The sequence below is a fragment of the Typha latifolia genome, chromosome 2, assembly GCF_019914945.1.
Source record: "Typha latifolia isolate L0001 chromosome 2, TyphaL0001v2, whole genome shotgun sequence".
Lineage (NCBI taxonomy): Eukaryota > Viridiplantae > Streptophyta > Magnoliopsida > Poales > Typhaceae > Typha > Typha latifolia.
The window spans coordinates 6,027,106-6,046,062 of record NC_133087.1 but is presented as its reverse complement, the minus strand read 5'-3'; the positions used below and the strand labels follow the sequence as shown (position 1 = coordinate 6,046,062).

The 18,957-nt window shown below is 36.3% G+C and overlaps 1 pseudogene; it reads right to left on the bottom strand.

The window, feature by feature from the left end:
- Positions 1-11,771: 11,771 nt before the first annotated feature.
- LOC140782373 (large ribosomal subunit protein eL27x-like) lies at positions 11,772-12,655 on the bottom strand (annotated as a pseudogene).
- Between the last annotated feature and the right edge of the window lie 6,302 nt (positions 12,656-18,957).

The following is an 18,957-nucleotide window of genomic DNA, read 5'->3' as shown; positions in this document are numbered from 1 at the left end:
CTCCATCACAATAACCAAGACTATTACTATGCTACGGCGGGAGTTCTTTTTCTCTACCAAGCTTCGCCACCATTTTCATCCCTTATTCCGCACCCAAATCTCTCCACGCATCGCTTGCATCCAACCAAAAAGCAACTATTTCCCATGATTGTCTTCTCCCGCTCGTATGCCCGCATGGTCTGTGGGATCCCACTTGTGTGGCCCGCAATAGAGGATTCTAATTTTGAATCTAAATTTGATATCCAAGATGAGAAGTACGAGGTGGATCTCGATGAAGACGACTGCGATGAATCAGAAGAGTGGGAGGGGTTTCTATTCGATTTCGAAGAGTTGGAGAAGTTGCAGAATGAAGGCGAAGGGAAAAAGTAGAATTGATCTCTATTGCGCTAATTTTACTTTCTTGCACATTAGATGTTTGTGAAATTTTCGATGTTGTTTTCTACTGGATTATTAACGGATGACAATTACGAATGCCTAGATTTTTGTTCTATAATAAGTTAATATGCCTATGTTTATTGAGAAATTTAATTCAAGCAATAAAGCAACTGCTAGCAAAATATATCAGGAAAAGTAATGCAAAATTGTTCTACTATCAATGCTAAATCTTACATCATTAAGGTGAACCCATCTTTAGTTTCTCTTTATTTTGTCCAGTCACCTGTACACAAGTTATTCCTATAAAGGAGTTTAAGATCTTAATGTTGTTCCACCCACACCTTTTTACTTGACCAAGAGGTGCTTTATGGTTTCCTCATGGTCTAACCATACAGGGTACTTATCCAAAGGGGCAAGGCTAAGGTTGTGGAGTTTGACATTGGTGGGTAGTCAGTTATACATAACTTTCCAAAGAAACATTTAGTAGGAATTGGTAGTCCTCAAAGTATAGGCCAATAATCCCAAGCAGCTATGGGCATAGTATTCTCGTCCTTGAGGAACCTATGGATAGAGGCAGAAGTAGCTTGTCCCTTTGGATCCAAGTATCTTTTGTAGTAGACTGAGGGAGAGGCATAACACATATGGTGCTTCCTAGTATAGGGCCGAAACATCTCATAACTGAGTAATGTTCCAACCTTTATTAGCAATGAGCGGCACCACCTTTTTGATCTTTTAAGGAGATATTCATATTAAAAAACATAGTCTTGTGAGCAAAGAGAATACTAGACACCCATTTGTCCTCCATCACACTAGTAGACTGACCAATACCAATTGATTTTAGGAGGCCCTTCTTAATAGTGTTAATGGATTCAACAAGGCGCTTAAAATTGGAGGATTTCTTGTCTTTAGCACGAATTTTATTTGCACTTGCAATACCTAATCGTCATGAATTGGACCCAGCTTTTGTCAACCTATTAGAGTAGCTCTAAAGCTTTAGGTCCAACAGGCTAACACGCGACTGATGGAGTTATGAGCGCCAAGACCACCTTTAGAAAGAGGGCGTCTAATCTTATCCCAATCAATCAAGTGTAACCCCTTAGTAGAATTGTCCTTGCCCAAAAAAAAAGACCTGTAAAGTATATCAACCTTATACAAAACAAAGACTGAAGCATCCGAACTACATAGCCATAGGCATGGAAAGCCTGGATCATGGATTTGAGGAGAGTAAGTCTACCAACTTGTGACAAGGTCATAAGCTTCTAGCTCGTAAGGTTACTTTTAGCTCTAGCTAAGATACCATCAAAATTTCTAACTCTAGGTTTAGTCGGTTGAATCAAAATCCCAAATGTAATTAAAGGGGTAAGGCCCAAGTTGCATATTAAGAGACTTAGCCAATGATTGCCTAAGATTAATATTAGCCCACGATGGGAGATAGAATGCGAATTCCTCCTATTGTCCTTCGGATTATTTAGCATAAAATATTTATCCAAATACTATTAGTCATATCACAGGTTATAGTATTAGCTCAGGTAATAATGAGAATACCATCAACAAATATTAAATGACATATTTTAGTATTGCAAGACATATAAAACAATCAAGCAGATTCAAATTTATAGCATCATTAAGCAAACCAATAATAACTTAAGCACATAAAATGAAGAGATAATGAGAAAGAGGATCTCCTTAAAGAATACCATAATTCCCTTTAATCCAAGGGGTCGCAATCCCATTAATGAGAAAGCCAAAGTCAGGGATTCAATGCAAGCTTTAATTAAGTGAATCTACTAATATGAAAAATTTATTATCGACATAACCTCAAGGATAGCATCTCAACTAAGCCTATCATAGGCTTTTTCCATGCAAATCTTAATAATCATAAATAGGTCAGCTCTCGATAGAATACACAATCATTTGAGCCACAAAAGCAAATTGCTCAGGGCTCACCAAGTTAGAGAGAAGAGGTTTCATAAGATTAACCATAATTTTAGCCAATAGTTGATAAAACACATTACATAAGTATATGGGTCAAAAATCATTAACATTAAAAGGATTTGGAACCTTAGGGATTAAGGGCCAATGGGTTCTCCCCCACTTAGGTCTCAGATAAGCAGTGTCCTTAAAGTGGATGATAGCCTCATGTACCACCTTGACAATGTTATAATAATTGTGATAAAATTCAACATGGTAACCATCTGACCTAGTGGCTTTATTCCAAGCCATAGACCACAAGGTAGTCATAATTTTTTTTTTGGGTAAACAACTTCATGAGATCATCATTGTAGTTAGGCTCAAGAGAAGGCAAGCGATGCCAGTTTTTCAAACACCCTATGGTTTCAATGGATCAAATATTCTTATAAAAATCTGAAAAGTATTTCTCAAAATCATTCAATGAGTCAATCATAACACCACCATTGTCTATTAGGCAAAATAATAGGATTATTCCTACACTTAATAAGAGTGGTAGTTTAGACAAACTTTGTGTTTCTATCACCAACCAAAATCTACCTGGCTCTACCCTTAGCTAAGCACTCATGATTAATCTGCCTAAGGATAGTAAAGTGTCTCCTATAGGCCATTTGCAAATCTAGGCTCTCTGAAGGACTCAGGTTACCATCAGAGTCCTTAGCTTCCAATAGGTTAATTTTATTACGAACAGTTTTAGTAACATTTTCAATTCTACTTAAGTGCTTATTCTAGTATAAAATTTTCTACTTAACTCTATTTAGATTAGTAGAGATAGAGCTTAAAGGATTTGGCCCTTTATTCATCTAGTTATTGGCAATAAGCTCCTTGACGTCATAATACTCAAACTTGAAAGGTTCAAAATAAAATGATCTCTTAATTTTACCATAATATGCAAATAGAGAAAACAACAATAGAGCATGATCAGAGCTAGCCCTTTCAAGATATCTAATTGAGTACATTGGGAATAGGTGAATTCAAGATTCATTGGCATGCCCAGTTGAGCATAGCCAATCATGGCCCTCCCTTTTCGGTTATTACTCCAAGTGAAGGGGAGCTAGCAGCTCCAAAATTAATTAGGTCATTTTGAGAGGTAAAGAAACAAAATTCTTTAACTTTACAGTTCAATCGAAAAGGCTTACCCCTTATTTTTTTGAAGCATTTGAAATAACACTAAAGTCTCCAATAAAGCAATAAGGGGCACCAACTGAAAGGATTTTAGTTAAATTTGCCTATAGGTTTTTGCGCACTAGGAAATTAGTACTTGTGTAAATACTAGAAATAGTCCAAGATTGCATACTCTCAATGACACAGTGGCCTACAAGGACTAAAAATGTGTAGTGAAAGTAGAGACCCAAGCCTCGGTTGGCTTCCAACACACCAATATTCCACCTAACAAGTCTATGCTAGCAATAGGATCCGCTTGCCAACTTCCACCAAGCCTGTGAGCAAAGTCAAAAGACTTAGCAATATATATTCTAGTATCTAACAATATAATCATGAACAAGTTATAAAGATTACATAACTCATGACATCTATTAAGCATATCTGACTTTAAGGCCCCTCTATAGTTCCACGTAATAGTAGACATACTCTTTTATCACAGCTTTACCCATGGTATATGGTTTTAGGCTTGCCTTTTTGGTCTTCTTGCAAATAACCCTTTTAGCCATGACAAGGTTGGCCGTGACCGAGGCTTCTACGTTGGTAGAGTTGTTGCGCTTCCTCATCAATTTGGGTACCTCCCATTCTTCATTAGATCCTTCAATAGTAATCTCATTAGGACCCTTCATGATGATATTGTAACTGATGCTAAAGATCTCTTTGGCAACCATAGTAAGGTTGTCATGTGAATCCAAGCTTTCATCTATTAGGTTGTCATGTGAATCCAAGCTTTCATCTATTAGGTTGTCCACTTCCATGTCTTCATCGATCTGTGAGGAAGCCTTATTTAGATCCTAAGGAACCTCAAAGCCTGAAGTAGATAGGTGCTCCATCATAGAGTTAGAAGGTTTCGATCAAAGATCCTCATTCATACTCTTAGTGGCCTTAGGACTAGAAAGCCCTTCTATTGCATCATCAGAAGGCACAGCATCATTAGAGAGTAAAGAGAAGCACCCCGACTTGCCCGAGAAGGACAATAAGAGGGGATTTGCGCGGAGAAGAAATAGATTGATCGATCTTACCAATTTGAATAGACGCAGACCCAATGGGTAGGAGAGTGATCATAATGTCAGGATCACAAAAATACGTTGGGCAAAGCCCATAACTCCAGAGATGACCCCAGAGGTGACCTTCCCAAATCCATGGGATCAGCTTGGCTAGGTGTCACCACCCGAGCCTTAGTATGGAGTGTGGCATCCTTTTGAAGGGACATAATAGTAAAACAAGGGCCAATTTTAAAACGGGTTGCATGCCACCCATTTACAAGTCCCTAATGACTTGATCGCCCTTTGCTTTATCCCTCAACTCACCTCCCCATCTCATGTGCTCATCATATATTCTTCCAAGCTAAGTTGGGTGGACCAAGTTGCAAGACCAGTAAGCGTCACCTGTCGGGTCAGTGCTGGAGTTACCTATATCACACTCTACTGTCTTGCCTCCCTAGCTATGACCCCTCAGTCTGCCATGGCCTCCACGTTAGGGATCATGACAGACACAAAGCTAAGGCCCAAAGGCCAGATCATCATTAGCAATAGTAGCATTGGCATCTTTACCATACACCTCGGTAGCAAGATGGTTAGATGTCGTGACTTTGACCATGTTTAGACCTTCCCACCCAATATCATCCCTATAAGGCACTTTGTGTTTAGGAGGATCCAGGCAGGTCGAGACATGGTGCCCTATTCTACCACAAGCAAAACAAAACTCAAGGAGGTCCTTAAAAACAAATCCAATATGGACTTTTTATGCCCAACACCAACCATCATTGCTTTCCTTAGAGGTTTAGATTGGTCAAGATCAACACACACATAGAGGCATACCTACTTCTAGCCTATGATATAGTAGTGTCATTAACCCTAAGAGGGTGGCCTAATTTAACAGAAATGTTGGTAAGGAGTTTTAGTTTTTAGTACACAAGCAGAAGATCAACAACCTAACCCTAATCGGCGCATATCGAACAATCTCCTTCGTTGACTAGAAATCCAATTTCTGTGGAATGAGGTTTAGGACTTGACCACTTATGGTCCAGGGTCCTTCAGTAAGGATCTTGATCATGTCCTCTTCGGAAGCAAGTCTAAAGAGGTAAAACCCTTCATTCAGATAGGAAAAGAAGACATCATTGGCCAAATTTTAGCCAAGATATCCCTTAGCATTTTGATGGGCAAAGGTTTACCTAAGAACTTATCATATATGTCAAATTTTCATTCCTCCTTGCTACTTTGCAGCAGCTCAAGGTCATCTCCATTTGATGGTCTCCACCTTGAGCGATTGACCCTTTATTATGCATTGACTCAGTAGCTTTCTTCTCCGGACAACCTCCTTTAGTGTGGCCAAGTCTACTACAGGTGAAGCAAATATGAGGGATACCCTCATAAAAGGCTCTCTAAACAAGGTTAGTTTCTTTGGGTCCTAAACATACCACTTGTTTCAAAGGTTTGCTTAGATCAATCTCCACTCAAACCTAGGCATAACGGCTTTGAGAGTGGTCCATGGTTGTTTCGTCAATCCAGAGAGGATGGCTAAAGTAAGCTGCTAAGGGAACTAGTGACTCCATCTCCCAATATTCCTAGGGCAGATCGAGTAGTTGGATCTAGACTGGAGCTATTGTGAAGGCCTTCGACGAGGAGCAGAAATCGTTCTTCTATTTTATGAGATTTAGCACCTTACCATCAAGTTTTCATGGCCCATTGGTTAGCATGTACATCATATCTCCTTCTCTTTCAAAACAGAAGATGTAGAATCCTTCTGCCATGTTCGAAACCGCAAACCATTCAATATCATTCCATACTTTGTGTAACAACCTAGCCTAAAAAAAATTGCATGGCATGATGTGGCTGGCCTCGTGTCATGCAATAGCGAGCAAGCTGGGGTCGCCACGCACCCCAATTGTCAGCCTGGCCAACTTGGTCGGGCCAACTGGCGTGGTGGGCCCCACTACCACCAAGCCCCCTCTACCACCTCTCTCTTTAAATCTCTCTCTTCTCTCTCTCTCTATATCATTTTCTCCTCCTTGTTAACCTCTCTTTCTCTACTCTTTCTCTATCATTTTCTCCTCCTTGTCAACCTCTCTCTATATCAATTTCTCATCCTTGTCAACCTCTCTCTCTATCATTAAACCGTCGGCCTGTTACTATCGCTACCTATATCGATGCTCGTGAGCCTCCTCCCTCCTTCTATTTCTCTATCGCTCTCTCTCTTCCTCTTCCTTTCTTGGGTTCATCGGAACTGGCCCACTTGCTGGCCAACAACAGCCAAGCCCATCCTCGTCGACCCAGCTCTCCTCCTCCCCTCCCATTATCTTCTTCTTCCTTCTTCTTCTTCTTCTTCCTCTCCTCCTTCACTTCTCCTTCTCTTGAGCAACCTTGGTTGCAATGGTGTTGGGCTTGGCCCAGCACCCTATAGCGCAAGGTTGGGCTTGGGTGCTAGGCTCGGCCCAGCACTTGTAGCGCTTAGGTGCTGGGCTCGGCCCAGCGCTTGCAGCGCTTAGGTGCTGGGCTCAGCCCAGTGCCTATAGGACTGTGGTGCTAGGCTCGAGCCCAGCACTGTTATAGTGGAGTTGTTTTTATTTTTTATTTTATTGATTTATGTACTTCCTTTTTATCTATGTATTTATTTTAGTTAATATATCTAGATTATTTTATAATTAATATATGCATATATTCGTTAACATGATTATTCTTAATAAACTAGTACAATTAATGATTATTTATGTTGTAAATTGTTGCATATAAATATCCGTGTTACTTAATATATATATATATATATATGTTTTGTTAGATTAATAAATAGTTTCCTTAATTATAATTTGGAGGCTAATAGATATATATACTAACATTCATAATATATATACATTTTAAGTAATTTTAATAATTTATTATATACTATAGTGTATAGAATAAGATACTAGTCTTGTTTAATAATTAATTAATTGTTTTGTATAATTAAGTAATGACTATATAGTTCCTAATTAATCAAGATAGGGTAAGTTTTATAAAATTTATTATAAATAGATCTTGTGTATGCTTAGCCTTTTATAAATAGTTATTTAGCCTTTTATTTTATTTTATAATTATATATTTAGAATATTTTTATATAAAAAGAAACATATCTCTTCTTCTTATATTATAAGTAGCATTTTATAATTATAGTATAATTATAGTATTTGAATCGTATTTATATTATAGATCTAGTTATGTAATCAAACATAAAAAAATGATTCTAAACCTAATAAACCTTTATATTTTACTTGAATTAATTCTAATTGGATAAATCAATAACTTTATGTTACCTAAACATTTTCAGATCCCAAACCCCTTATGTAAGACCCCGTGGACCATGTTAGTAATAAGTTTCACTCAGTTGCCAAATATAAGAGATACGTGATTTGTGTCTTTTAATTAGATGTGAGTAGTCTTATCCCTTATATATTTTTATCAAATTAGGATATATTATATAATTATACATATGCATGTTTTGGCCTCTAGCATGATTTTATGATCTTATCTAGAGATGATTTCAATTGAACATATTTTATCATGCATATGATTAAATTAATTTGGGATATAAGTATGATGATGACATATACATATGATTGGAGATAATTATACTGTTATAGCTTTATGTTGAGATAATTTCTAACATGAGTATGCATGTGATAGACTAGCAAGGGTATGCATGTGTTAGATATATAGTTAGAGATTATATTGCATGATTTTCTTCTTGGCTTCTCTTCCACCTTAATTCTTGATATGCATAATTTGTTATAATATTAGATTAAATGCAGATGATTTATCATTTAGAAGAAAGATGAAATGTGATTGATAGGATAGTTGATAGAAAGCATGAGAATATTCAAATCGGCGCGAGGGTTAGGATGCGCTTGGTTGATGTTGATCGCTCGACGTAGTCGCGATCCTGTGGTCTTATGTCCGAGGTCATTGGTCTATGTCCATAGCATTTGGACACATACTGTTCACTAGGACATATATGGCGAGTTATCCTAATGTATTTCTATTAGCTAAAAGTGTGCCAAATCTGGTTGGATGTTGATACCCTTAACGGTTGGCAGGGTATAATAATAATTGAGATACCCTTTGCAGATGGTAGGGTATGCTCTGACTTTCAAATATGTTGATGAGACCAGGTACCAGGTCTTAACTGTGCATAGTAGTCTAGTATGATGATACTATACCGAGATGTCATTGATGACTGAGATGTTAGAAATGCATATGATTTCATTATCATTTGATATATCTGATTATCGAGTAGTTAATATATATCATATGTGGTTGCATTTGATATCATAGCATAGTCATGGTTGGCATGCATCATATGTATCATATTTGAGAGAAAGATGATGATGGTATGACATGGAGAACATTTATACATTATTGAGAATTATATACTCTGATCAGTTATGACATGATATCTGTATTTCATTTATATATTATTTATGATTCAATCATATATTCATTCATGATATGATGCTCCTATGTGATTCATATTATCTAGTATATAATTTACTCTCTATTTGACATCACTAATTCGAGGTAAAATCTATTTACCAAGCATTTTGCCTATGACTCTCTTTATTTTTTTTTCTAACCCTCTCAGATATGTGATACGTGATAGCGACTTAAGATATCCTGAGAAGATATTTTAGAATGATGAGGAGAGCTATAGGTGCGAGATGGTATAGATAATATTTTGTATAGAAATTGAGTTGTATCGTTGTTTATTATATTTGTACTTTATTGTATCAGATGATAATTTGTATAATACACGTCAGATTATAGTATACTCATGTATCAGTTATTTTAGTTGTATCTTGATAGTTTGTCGTAGCCTGGGTGGGTCTTGCCAGATTATATAGTAATCTAGTTTATATTATTGTGGACTTAGATATTTATATATTAACAGATTTATTTGGTTAATAGTATGATTTATTTGGTGATGGATTATGTGAGCATAAATATGTTAGCAAATTTTATTTAATGATGTCATAGGCACAGGAGTGTATTTATACGTGACGGGCCCCGCCGGACCTGTCGCGTGCACCGCACGTGCCGTGTGAGCGCGTGGGCGTGCACGTGCCCATACCGGGGGTTCGTTAGAATTTGGCCAATGTGGTTTTTAGTCTAGGAGGAGAAATGGGGAAGCCCAGAAATCTTCCAAACAAAGTTAGACTCCATTTGGCTCGGCACTTAGCTAAGATTTCTGGCTGGACAATAACGCAGTCTTCGGTTTGTTCCTTTAATTTGTTCAAAAGCTACTTTGGGATCCTTAATGCATAGTCTCTCGCCAGAACAGCCGAATCCCATGTTTTCATGCCATGAACATCTACCGGGCTCGGCTTGCCCCTAGCCTGATCAGCCTTCTCCCCAGGTTCTGCAGCCTTGGATGAAGCTGCTCTCTTGGCCTAAACATCTTCTCTGCCAGTAGGAATAAGAAACAAACTTTCCTTTTCTCCACATAGCACTATATCGATAGCCATTTTTATTGCCCAGCACGTGAAGTGCATGAGTCTCGAGCACTTGCAAGACTAACATTTTCACGTACCTATACCTTATATGCTTGTCAACGGTGGGCGGGCCGGTGAACTAGGTGGTAATAAGAGTGAAAACAGATTGGATGAGGATTGAATAGTTTTAACTCATATTTTGAATTTATATTTTAGGTTCGAAATAGATATTAAAATTTAGAATCATATCATAATTAAATGAATACAGATAATTTTTTGATACGGATCCGATAATTTTCAGATAAAAGATTGGATCTAAACGGATGTGAATCAAATTTTAGACGAATTATAACCTTTCATTTGGAGACAATTAACACAAAACATTAAGAATTTAAAATTCTTTTGCATGTTAAATAAATATAAATTTAGTAAAATTAATATCTACAGAAAAATATAAAATAAATTATTAATAACAATATCAATATTCATTATTAAATAAGTAAACTAAAAACTGTAAATCATTCAAAAGAATATGCAGATAAACAGATATCTAGCATCAATACCCGAAAAATTATTTGACTTGTACGAATCCGAGTTTTTTACCCGTATTGAATCCATATTAGGGTAATTTCAAAAATGCTATTGTATCCGAATCTGAGTCGAATAGAAACTTTTTATCCAAATTAGATCTGAGTCAGATCGAATAGCAAGTCGAAGTTAATCTGACCCGTTTTCACTCTAGGTAGTAAGTGTTCACATGTTCACACTTTTGGACGTTCTTGATTTATTGTTATGCTTCGTCTACAAGCTCGACGACTACGTCATGGAAGCAAAGCAGAAAGCCTTTTATAGTGAACGAAGTAACTATGGACACCGGCAAGATCTACACGCTCTACTCTCACCCTTCCGACGCTCCACCTCGCCATCTCCGAATAGGTTAACAGGTTGAGTTACTCGAATAGATACGATAAGATTTATTAAAAATATGTGAATATATAAATATCCATTTTCGGTATCCATATTTAAAACATTCTATCCGATCCATATCTGCATCTAAACGTTTTGCAAAACAATTCGCATTGAATAAATATTTTTGGCCCATATCCCATCAGAATCGGACTTAAATCTTTCACACTAAGAACGAGGGATGCATATAAAATTAGGGTAAGAGGGTGTTGTTGCAAAATGACTCCATACTTTCCAAATAAACTGTCCTTAAATAGATGGTAACCATACAGTACTGAATCTCATTAGAAGTAAATATATAATTAATTATGATGTCAAAATATGAAATAAACGAGTAATCATGTGGGGGCACCCATGGAAAAATTAGATTGTCCCTGTGAAAGATATCAATCTTCGCTTACGTTAAATAAAAAGATAAAAGTATTAAACAACACATCAGGAAACCTTTGTTCAATAACATCAGAAAGAAGGAAACTTACACCACTTGTCAACAAAAATAGATCCATTCAAAGTAAGCAGTGACTAAAAGATTTAATGGATCCATGCATAATCCCATAAAATAGATGGGATCCATGACATTATGTCCAGAAAATTGCCAGCAAACTGAAGAGAGCAACTCAGGTCAATCAATGATGCCCAACAATGTAACATCAATTTCATCAAGACACCACAACTATGTCTTAGGCTAAAATACAACCGATTAATTTTTTTCTTATGGATCAAATTTGAAGATAGTCATTATAAACATCATTATAAACAAAAATGTAAATAATTGAATAAGCTTTGTAACAAATCTAAATATCGATTGAATTTTAGATTAAAAAAAAAATACAGACTTCGATGATCAATTCTTCAATAATCAAATAGTATAGAGAGGGATTCCATTATACCCTAGCTTTACAATGCAACTCCAGGCTTGAGTTCTAGACATAGTACCGACGAAAGAATGCATCAGATATGCACAAAGTGTGTAACACCAGTACAGAGCAACTGAAAGGTAACTCAAATTAAGTGTATGTTAATCCAAAAAATTGTTGGAGTTAAGAGATCAAACTCTATTACTTGATCCAAGAAACAATTGGCGCGAAAAAAGAATCTTAGACATCAAAGACATTCGGATCCATGGATCTCAATAGTGATCAGATCGCATTAAAATCCTTAAAAAAAAAAGGTCAAATAGATCCATAAGATAGCACCAAATAGAGCTTAGATCCATAGGGACGAGGGAGAATGAAAATCCTAAGAAAAGATTACCAATTTGTGGCGATCAGAACCGCAGCTTGGTGAAGAACCACCAGTTCTTACCGGTCTTGAACCGCTCCTCGAACCTGGCCTGGTCTCCTTGCAAGCAAGCGGCGAGCTTTATGTCACGCGACTGAAGAGCGTCGACGATGACGACGTCCACAGCGTAGCAAGTGGGCATAAGTTGGGTGAAGTTGACGAGCTTGAAGAAGGCCTTCACGCGCCGAGTCCTTTCGGATTACTTTTTTCGGATACTTCGCCACGCCGGCGACCAGGCAGTGGCCGTACGGCCGGTCGCGGGTGCCCTACTCGAACACCCGCACAATGACCGCCTTCCTGCCGGCAAACCGACCCTGGAGGATGATGACAGCCTTACCTCTCTTCAAGAACTTTACCATCTTGGAAGTAGGAAGACGGAGGAAGCGGACTACACCGGCGGCTCTTGCTCCAAGGAGAAGCGGAATGGAATTGATAACAATTTTAATAGCGTGAGAGAAAAAAACTAGGGTTTCTATGTTTAGGTGGGTAAAATTACGTGTGTGTAAGTAGATAAACGGATTAGTTTCAGGGTCGGAAATGTTTAAAGATATCAAATGCTTAAAAAGTCTGAATCCAATTCTCATTTGTCCAAAATCATTCGTTTATTAGACTAATCCTACTAGAATTCGGTTTTAACTAATTCTTATCCATTCATTAAACTATAAACTATTTCCTACTAGGAGTCGGCTTTCACTCTCACTATATAATATGAGCTCCTCTTCAATTGCAAAAGTACTCCACTCCTCTCACACACTCAGTTGCTCTTCCTTTCTCTCTCATCGTTCTTTGTGCTACTCTTCTAGTTTCTTACCCCATCAATCTTCATTATGTTTGTTAGAGCTATTTTCTCCTCCTTCGTCCAACATAAAGAAGCCGAAGCTAGTAGTACTGCTGCCCACTCTTTTCACTCACTCGAAGAAATCACTTCTCCGATCACTTCTCCATCTCCCTCCCCAACCCTACTAGACCAAGCCATCCCTTACGCCCCAATAGTGGTTGCTGCCTTCTTGATCTTCCTCATTGCGGTCATGAGTATCTATAAAAATAGTCGACGCCACTCGACTGATGCTACTACTACCACTCCTCAAGCTGCCGACAAGATCCCAGTGATCGTCTACTCTACAGACGACGGCGATGACGAGAGCTGTGTGATTTGTTTAGATGATCTGGTGGCAGGAGAGGAGGTTAGAGTCTTGCCAAGATGTTATCATACTTTCCATAAAGGTTGCATTGATCGGTGGCTCACAGCGCCGTCCAGGGTCTGTCCGATCTGCCGGGGCCCAGTGCTCGAGGAGGAGACTAAGTTAGAGGTTTCCATTAGCGTGACCGATATTTCTGTGGTGATCTCCATAAATGTATGAGATTATTTCTTGAAGCGCTTGACCGAATAATCCAGGTTTTAAGCATGCATGAAATGCTTGGAGGATACATATATATAGATTTCTCTACTTAACTTTGATAAGTGAGAAAAAAATTGTTGTCTAGTTATTGTACACAATGTTATTTAATATATGATTCTTCAATTTTATCTCCAAGCTTGGTGTCTTCTTGTTTTGTTTTCATGATCTCTTTTATGTTCATCTACGTATAACACTCTTATCGAAAAGATTACTGTTTAAGATTAAATAGGAAGAGTTCCACTCTCTATTGGTCTAGGGCACACTGCAAGATGAATGCAGACCAAATGAGGTGGGGGCCCTACAGCACCAAATCTTTACCGCGATCAACTATCAGATTAGATCTTCTTGTGATATAGAATTTTGACATTTTATAATTGTCATTCTGTGTGCATAAGGTCTTACACCAAATTAGTGAATTCACTTCTTGTAACTAATAATTATTTATTAGTGTTGATGAAAAATTGAAAGTGTTTGATAAATAGGTAATTACCGTAATTAATGATGCCATTCAATATAAAAAAAGTTACAAAGTGACACACACACACACACACTCTCTCTCTCTCTAACATTAGTTCTGTAATACCAATGACAATGACTTGTTGATGTTTGTTATATAAAAAAGTTAATATGCTTATGCTAATTGAGAAATGCAATATAAGCAATAAAGCAACCAGTAGCAAAATTAATTTGGAAAAGTGCATAAAAGTGCTCCGCTTCCAATGCTAGATATGACAAGGCAATAAAGGTCAGTTAAATCCTTATACATACAATAGAATTAGTGTAAACACTTTTTTTTTTCTCACATTTGTTGATAATTAACTGAGTTCACAGCTTTACTGCAGTAGTTGCTTGTTAAGAGGAGATCTTACATTGATTTTAAACTCCATCGAAGGATTTGATTTTGGTGTGATATCGAAATTCATCCTAATGATGTGTTACTTTGAAACCTTAGCACCCAAAGTAAGCAATTGTCTCTAATTCTCTCCTCTCGTCTTCTTGTCTCATTTATTTTGGCCATAGAAAAATTGACTAAGAATGAGATTTTGGTGGTTTTCTTATTGATTTCCTTCTTAAGCTCTCTTTGTTTTTAGTTTATTTACCTTTTATTTTCATTGCCGGCTTGTTAGGGCAACTCTAACTAGACTATAAATTTAGAATTTGGAGTCCGATGCTCTTTCCAAGCTTTATTACTAATCTTAAATTTGGAGCTAGCAATAGTGGGGCTCTAAATTTGGAGCCCCACCAAAAGTATAGAGCCCGGCTCTATTTTTTTAAAGTTTTTTAAAAATTTAAAATTTACCCAATAAATATTGCATTCGATAATATTTAATTTCATCTATATTATTTATTAAATCTAGCTAGAACTGTATACAACTACCGTCTCTCTCGCTACTTCTCACTACAAGTTACTCTTGGTGTGACTAGGACTGTGGTAGGTGAAATTGTATCAAGTTAGTTGGGGTTGGGTTGGGTACTTGGGCTAACATTATTCTATTAAAAAAGTGGATTGGCTTGCAACTGTGGGTTTTATTATGATATATATACACATATTAATAGACGATTTTAGGCAAGTACACATGCAAAAGAGAACCCGTAATCTTTTACAATTAATGTTAATGTTTATCTACGCATAACACTTGTCTTTAGAGAAGATTGTTGTTAAACATTAAATATGAAGAGCTTCACACTCTATTGGTGTAAGGCACTGCAAGATGAATACTGCAGTCAACCGTCATATTAGATCTTCTTATGATATATAATTTTGACATTCCAAAATTGTCATTCTGTGTGGATAAGGCATTATACCAAATTAGTGAATTCACTTCTTGTGAGTAATAGTTATTTATTAGTGTTGATGAAAAACTGAAAGTGCTTAATAAATTTTAAAGTGTTTGATAAAAATATAGGTAATTACTGTAATTAATGATGCCATTCAATATATAAAAGTTGGAAAGTGCCACTCTCTCTCTCTCTCTCTCTCTCTCTCTCTCTCTCTCTTCTATAGTACGGATGACAATTATGGATGACTTATAGATAGTTCTTCTATAATGAAGTTAATATGCTTATGCTTAATGAGAAATGCAACGTAAGCAACTGCTAACAAAATAAATATGGAAAAAGTACTTAAAAGTGCTCCACTTCCGATGTTATATATCACGTCACGAAGCAATAAAGGTTTGGGCATTAATAAATTGGATTAAAAAAAAAGGGTACATTACTGACTTACGAGACTAGTTGATTTTTTTATTATTTATAAGTCTGAAGGTTAGATTTGGGTTAAACAAAAGGCCAGATATACAGGCACTTAAATCCCACCGAGCTTTTAGCTACCTAGTTTAAGCTTTAAACCATATGCGTTGTTGAACAAATGCTTCGAACCAAACGTTACTGAGTCCTATTCTAAGTCATTGCGTTGCCAAGCTGTTTCTCCAAGCTAATCGCATTGTCGAGTCATCAACTGAATTGAGCTAAGCCACTAAACCATCATCCACCAAACAATTTCTCTACAGTATTGTTTGGGGTTGAAGTTGAACCCATAACCTCTTTAATCATGAGCAAAGTACCTACCAACACTACTAGAGTTGGTTGGCGACTTACAAGACTAGTTGCAGGTTGCCCACAACACTCCAACCACCTTACGAGGCAAATCCACATAGGAAGTGCGCTGTTGTGACAAATTAAGTAACACTCGCAAGTGCCCGAATCCATGGAGTAGATCGGCAAACAAGGTATTGACCCCACGAGGACTTATTTGAAAACTTGAAGTGTTTGAAAATCTTAAAAATAATTTTAACCTAATTGGAAAATGGGTTTAAGAGATTTATAGAAAAAGAAAACTTTGTTGCAAATTTTTTTTAATTCTAATTTAGTGGATCATGGTTTGAGTTAAGCATGACTTGAAAGATGAGAAGTAGATTCAGTTGATTAATAGTAGTTAAGCCTAATTTTAGTTTTAGCCCAAATTTAATTATTTTTAGTGATTAAATAAAATTTAATTGATCAATTATCTACATATAACTAAAATATATTAATTAATTAAAATAAAATATTAATATTTAATAATTTGGGCATAACAAATATTACAATTATGAATTTAATATGCCAGGGTGATGAACTTTACACCTAACGTCCTTAGTTTTTTATGCCTCTAGACTTTCGTCTTGTTGGAGGAGACAAATTACTTGTCAGTATTTATCTCTAACCATCTTAGTCTATCTTGACTATCATGTTGGATGTGGTGGATAATATTTCGGATGTTGATGTTAGTACAATTATATGGATTTAATATCCTTTATTGTTGAAGATGGATAAATGTATTCTATGAGTTAGCACTAATGATCGGATAGTATCTACTTGCAGAGTCTAAAACATCAATGAAATTAATGGGAGTATCCCCACCCTACGCTTTCATCCTTATTTGCCCAAAGCCTAGGGACTGTTGAACAATACTTAGTCTTATTTAGACAAGTTTGTCAGGTGGATTAAATTATAAGAGAGAGGTTTGATTTATGGGTATTTGGTGTGGTGAGACAGTTGATTGGTAAATATTTTAAGAGAATTTCGCTTAAAGAGGCAGGTGGTAAAGAATGAATGTAGTCTTAGTTGATTCATCCACACATAAGTTCGACAGACCTAGGAGCACCTTTGGACAACCCAAAGCTGATAGAAGAATTATGCCAATCTTCGTCAGCCTGACCTTAAGTCCTTGGTGAAGAACATATGACTATATTTGCTATGATAATTGTGTATCTCGATTTGCATGTTCATGTATAATGGTATTCCATAATGATTATGATTTTAATGCATACGTGCACCACCGAGAGGAGGTAACATCTACATCTCTGTTTGACATCTCTCGAATTAAGATAAAGAAAGGATGAATTATATTATAGTATTATATAATAGGGTCTCGATTTGTGGGGGTTTTATACTGATGATCTAATATAAATACACGTATAAATATATGAATTTAGACAAGTATACGAGCAAAAGAGAACCCGTAGTCTTTGCAATTAAGCCAAAAATGTTGGATCCATGCATGATCCCTTAAATAGATGCGATCCATGACACTATGTCAAGAAAAGTACCAGCAAGGAAACTAAAGAGTGCAACTCAGATCAATGTAGTCCAAAAATGTAACATCAATTTCACTAAGACATCCCAATTAAAATAATAAACAGAACTTATATTTTACCTCCTATAATTAGACCTAAATTTACTTTACCGCTTATGGGTTTTTTTTTATATTAATGAACCGGATAGGACCACATTATGAGCCATTAGACTCGGTTGGGGTCAAGTTAAATATCTAGTCTAGACAATTTCTATTTCAACTTAGCTGTTTAATTCAACTTTGGAAATTGGTTGAGTCATTTATTAGTGAGTCAAGTTAATGTGATCCGAGTCAAGTCGGATAACATCATGGAGCCTCTTTTAGATAATGCTCTCTTGCTCTCTAGTTTGAATTCTCCCAAGCCCTCTCAAACCCTAGCCACCGCCACCATGGACAGAATGTCAATCTGACAAGGGGGTGAATACCAAAATGTAGATTTGAACCCTACGAAGCTAATCCATCTAGTTCGTAATTTCTCGATAACAAAGGAATATTTAGCGAATGCGCGAATTAATCTCTTATAGATTAGGATAAAATACAACCGTTAATCTTTTTCAATATATTTAACCAAATTACATATCGAATTTAAAAATCCATATTTTAATTAAAGTTATAAAAATTTAAATCAGTATTCCAACCAATCTAAAAAAATATCGATTGGGTTTAAATAGATATATGTTTCTAGCGTATCTTTGTTCTTTGAAATCAAATTAATATTATTTTGTCTCTAATAATTATCTTCAAATTCTAATTATGGTAGGGTCAAATACAATAGAAAAGTAGCAGTTTTATATTGGATATAACCATAAAAGATAAAATGAAACAAATAAAACTATAAAAAGGTAAGTGAATTACAATAAAATATGATTACCATCAATAAAATATATGTTTGTAGGTTCTTGGTCTCACTATGGTACTGAAGGAAATGAGACCATATCCTGGAATGTGATCAGTTTAAAGTAATACTACAATTCTCAACAATGTTTCTCCAGCTCAAACTCTTTACAGTATTGAGAAAAAAAAAATATACAGAGTGCTAGACACAGTACCGACGAGAGAATGCATCAGATATGCACAAAGTGTGTAGCACCAGTACAGAGCAACGGAAAAGGTAACTCAAATTAAGTGTATGTTAATCCAAAAAATTGGAGGAGTTAAGAGATCAAACTCTATTACTTGATCCAAGAATCAATTGGCGCGAAAAGAGAATCTTAGACATCAAAGACCTTCGG